Here is a 5,058-nt window from a genome sequence, read left to right on the forward strand (position 1 = left end):
AGAAGCTGATCCCAGCAGAAGTTAGGAAGATGTCATTCTGCAGACTGTCTCTACCTTTAGCTAAGAAAGAAGTTCAATTTGTAGGCTGTTCATAAAACAAGTTACTAACAATGTTGCCTTCTATAAAGCTTGTCAGTTTTTGAAATGCAGTCAGAAGCAATCTCCATTGAGATTGTTCGCTGCGTTCTGAGTCACTGAAATTGGAAACTATATGTCATAATTCTTAAATAATAGGGCTGGGGGGGGCCTTATTTGTGTCATTATAAACCCTGGCTGGATAAGCATGGTTGTTTTAATTATTAGCCATTACAGTGAGCTTTTGCATTACTTACTAAGTTCTCAGCTACTTCGTCAAGACAGATGTCATTATTCACGGCAGGGTTGGGATACTTAGGATTACCGGGCTAAGAACTTTATGACACAACAATCCTAAACTTTTCTCTTTTTCGACTTGGTTGGGATTTCTCATATTCATCTCCAGATAAATGTTCCTACAAAGGAAAAGGTAAATAATATCTTATTCTGAAATACTTTTGACAGATTTATTAGGGGTATCTGTACTTGATGACAAACACTTACATTATGGGCTTAGCTTCAATAGCTGCAAAATTTGTGTGTGTGGAAAGGTGGGGAGCCAGTATAAACTGCCTGGCAGATCTAAATGGGAAGTCTAGATTAAAATAGATCAAAGATTCAGAATTTCCAGTGCTATCCATATTTCATGGGATCCAAACCTTCGTGCACCAAAGGGGACTAATAACAGTACATAGAGGCATGCTTTATATAGCTGGCACTTCTGCGATAGCTATCAAGTCCCCAAATCCCCCATTCTCCACCCAGTCCTCTGCAAACCTACGTGCAAACACTCTTTAGGCTCAGTTAATCCATTTCTGCTGTCAAATAACCCCCTTTTTTGATCTCTGTTGCGGATCTCAGGGCTCACGGCACTGATGAGCATTTTCAGGTTGGCTGTTGGTGTCCAGGGTTCTCCCTGGGCAATTTCCTTGGGCTTGGTGGGGGTGGTTAAAGGGCCAAGGTCAGGCTGGATCTCCGCCAACACTATATTGGCTGCAGTGGATTCTTTCAGAGGTGTCTTCATTAGTCCCCTTTATGAGGCTCAAAAAAGAGATTTTCCTGGTTTAAAACAAGTAAACAATTAAATCCACTGTAAAAAAAGATTTATTAGATAACTTTTGACTCTAGAAATTGTACAAGAAGTTAGCATAGACTACTGCTAAAGATTATTGCTAATGTCTGATAACGTTGTAAAGTTGGCTAAATCAGTAACTGTATCCCAACGATCACTTGACACTACTTTATTATTGTCTATTTTAAGAGCTAAATTTCTCATTTTTAATTTTGCAACAAAATACAGACCTAAATTTACCTTATGTTCCAAGAATTAAAAAAAAGAGTAAGACTTGTAAGTTTTTTAACTTTTTTTTGAAATAATTTTGGATTTCAAGAAAAGTTGAAGAATAGTATAGAGTTCCCATAAACCTTCCATTCAGCTTCCCCTAACAGGACTGATAATTAAAGTGATCCATATCCCTAAGAGCATCTTTTTGCTCATGATATTGTATATTAAGCAAATGTCTCCATGGCAAAAATCATGACACAGTGATCTGTGTACCTACCTAGTACAATAGTTACATGCAGTGGGTGTTCAATAAAATACCATTGACACGGAAGAGTCAGTGAGCCAAGGAGACAAGGGCGAGGGCTAATATATATGTGGTCAGACTTGGCAAAATCCAGCAGGGAGCAAAGTCCAGAGTGCCTAAGAGCGGGATTTCTGACAGGGAAAGTCAGTTCCTTGAATATTTTACTTTACAGATGAATAAAATGAGGCACAGAGAAGCAAAACTAGTTACTCAAGATCGCAAAGCTACTTCCTGGCAGCTATAGGACTGCCAGTGAGCTTTTAGATGGTAAATTAAGTTAATAAATAAGACTAACAGAAACTATGTCTCATCTACATTTGGACAGAGGGGACTTGACACATTTTTCAGTCTATATCTATTTGAAAGAAAATGCTTACAATAGCAATAAGTAAAAGAAGAGAGAGACTTACTAATCCCTCAGTAACTTCAGGAACAAAAATTAATGGCACTGTTTTATATGTCTGTGACCTCTTAGAATTTATCAAGTGCTTTCCATGTGTATTTTCACTAAATTCTGTAGTCTTATTCTGCAAAAGAGGATACCCAGGCTGAGAGGTCATACAGGACTTGAACCTGGAAGTCCTCAATCCAAGTATGGTGCTCATACATGGAAGTCAATGTGATGGATTCAATGGAGAACCCTAGGAAGGATATGTATCTGAGAGGTGCCAACATCAAAATGGAGTTTTTTTAATGGAGTTTTTTAAAGGCTGCATTCCTTTACTTCAGACTATCAGAAGCAGCAGTAATTCTTATTTCACAAATATCTAAAATACTTTTTAAAAATTATTTATTTTTTTAAAAAGATTTATTTATTTATTTTATACAAGAACCGGGGTACAGGCCAGATGCGCGGGAGGGTGAAAGGATTCACCAGAGACAGAGTGGGGAACAGAACAGGCAGACTGACTGAAATACACTGCTGAGGGGAGCAGCGGGTAAGACAGGAGAGGTCTGCCGCGCCATGTGGGACCCTTGCGGGCCAGCCGGCCAGCAGATCAAACCATTGCTGCAGAGGCTGCAGACAGCTTCACAGCGTGGCGCTCAATAGCCTGCGCCACCAGGGGAGGCCCCAAATATCTAAAACTTTTAGGAAAATTGTATATTTCAACTTTTTTTAAGATATTGGTAGACAGGACTCCAATCACGACATCCTCGCTGACAAGTCTTTTGCAATTTTGCAAAATGTTGATCTCAAAAATAAAGGTTTCATAGCCCCTTAGGTTAAACAGGTTACTGACTTGGTAGAAAACTATCTAAAACAGAAAGTCAGTCTCAAATCAAGTGGAATGCCCTGCCTCAACTCCTACTGCTCAAGAATTCTCAGAAATACTATAATGCAACTAACAAATTTTATTGTTTTTAAAAATAACTTCCTCATGGCTTATCTTTTTGAAATTTCTATTAGAAACTAGCAAGATTACCTAACTCTGGGCAATTCTCCCCCTCTTCAAAAATTAAAATCTCCTTTCTACATGGAAAAGCATTAAGAAGTTATTGAATGCTGACACATCATGGTGTTAAATCAGAATGATATTGCATTTAGACTACACGGATAAATATTGAAGTTAAAAGAGAAGGTTTTGAAGTTATTGAAGTTAAAAAGGTACCTTTTCAGTCTCCATTCTGTAAATTTCTCATTCATTTAGAGTTTCTTCGAAAATGAAAAATCTGAAGTTCCTCCCAAGAGCCTACGGTTCAAGTAGTCCAATCAATTCTATGAAAGAGGTTAGTATCCTAGGAGGAAAAAAAGGAAACAGAAAAAGTTAAAGAAAAACACAACCAGAAGATTCGTTGAAAATCCCTTCAGCAACACAAGCCTTTGAAACAAAGACTCACAAAAATGGACAAACTACATTTACATTTTATTCCCGACCAGGGATCGCTTTTTGGGCGAAGATCCATCAAACCCCAGTAAATTCCTTCAGCCAATGGATCACGAGACCGATCTGTAACCCTCAGAATTTCCCGTGACAACTCCTTCCCACCCTCGAACAAGGCGAGTCCCTCCCAGGACCCCACCGAATGGACGGTCGCAAGCACAGGCACCCACCTGTTCACAGGAGTGAGCGCCCAGCCCAGGTTGCGGCTAATCTTCAAACCCCCCAAGTACCTGGATAAAAGTCTGCATCTAGATGCCTGAACGTCTCCCCTGACACCCACGTGCATAGGCTCAGCAGTAAAGTCTGCGCAAACACCTTGATCGGAAACTTCCAAATTCAGTCCAAACGTCCTAATTCCAAATTAGCTCCAAACGTCCTCTGTCCATTTAAAAAACGCCTTTCGATTAAAACTTCTAAAGTTTCCTTTAAAGATGCAAAGCGCCGTGTATTTGCAACTGGGGCTGCCGGTTCCCGCCACGACGTGGAATCCCACCGGGCGCGGCTGCATCGGCCCCGCCAGGCCCCAGGTGCAGCCAGCCCCGGGCCGCCGCGGTGCTCAGGCTGCGCGCACTTCCCCCTCCGCCGGGCCAGCCGCCCTCCCCCGGGCCCCGTCCGCGCGCCGCCGGCCCGGCAGTTCCCGGACCGCATCCTTGTGGTCTCCAGGGCAACGACTCCCGGCCAATGAGCGAGCGCGGCCCGGGCCTGTGATTGGTCGGCGGCGCCGGAGGCGGGTCCGGACCTTCCGCCCTCGATTTAAAAATTTGGCGCGGAAAGCCGGACCGTGGCCGGCGCCGCCTCTCAGGAGCGCGGGGCTGGAGCGCGGGCAAACCCGCGCCCGGAACCTCGGCCTCCCGGCCCCTCCCCCTCGCCCGCCCCCCACCCCTCAGCGCGGGAGCTCAGCTCCTCCCTCCACGGCCCCCGGCGGAGCGAGAGGCGGGAAACGGCCGCGGCTGCCCCTGCCTGCCCGAGCCCTCTCGGGGCGCCCGGCCGGCCGACGCCGCGCCCCTCTGCGTCCCGCTGACCTGTCAGTTCACCTCACGGCTGGAGTCGACCGGGCTGAGCGGGAACTCCTCGGCACCTCTCCCCCGCTCAGGCCCGGGCAGCCCGCGTGTCGGGCGGGCGGTGGGTCCTTAAGCCGCGCCGAGGTGGGTGCCAGAGGGAACCCCGGGGCCGGGACCGGCGGGCCGGCGGGTGGGCAGAGGGAGCGTGGCCGTCCGGGAGCAGCCAAGCCCCCGATTTGAAATTAACCCGCTCCCTGCGCGAGGCGCTCCCGCGGGCGGGGAGGGGCGCTCCCCTCCCCCACGCCCGCTCGCCCCGGCCCTGCACCCCGCGCGCCAATCCGAGCCTCCAGACTGGGGCGCGCGGCGAATCAGGGTCGGGCGCCGCCCCCGGCTCCCGCCTCCAGGATAGAGATGGGGGGGAAAAGTTCAGCAACTTTTTTCCCTTTTTTTTTTTTTTTTGCAAGCACCCCCTTTTTCTCCTTGCTTGCTCAAAGGTGGAGGAATGAAGTT

The 5,058-nt window shown here is 46.6% G+C and overlaps 1 long non-coding RNA gene across 2 annotated transcripts; it reads right to left on the reverse strand.

Moving 5' to 3' along the window:
• Positions 1-1,101: 1,101 nt before the first annotated feature.
• LOC129144941 (uncharacterized) lies at positions 1,102-4,059 on the reverse strand. 2 transcript variants are annotated; one of them, XR_008549787.1, is made up of 3 exons: positions 3,778-4,059; positions 3,275-3,401; positions 1,102-1,134 (listed from the first exon to the last, which is right to left on the reverse strand). It is a non-coding gene; the product is annotated as an uncharacterized LOC129144941 (long non-coding RNA). The 2 variants fall into 2 exon arrangements; XR_008549788.1 differs by having other exon boundaries at positions 3,718-4,059.
• Positions 4,060-5,058: the final 999 nt, after the last annotated feature.

This window comes from Talpa occidentalis, unplaced genomic scaffold (assembly GCF_014898055.3).
Source record: "Talpa occidentalis isolate TD23 unplaced genomic scaffold, MPIMG_talOcc4v2.1 talOcc4.783, whole genome shotgun sequence".
NCBI lineage: Eukaryota > Metazoa > Chordata > Mammalia > Eulipotyphla > Talpidae > Talpa > Talpa occidentalis.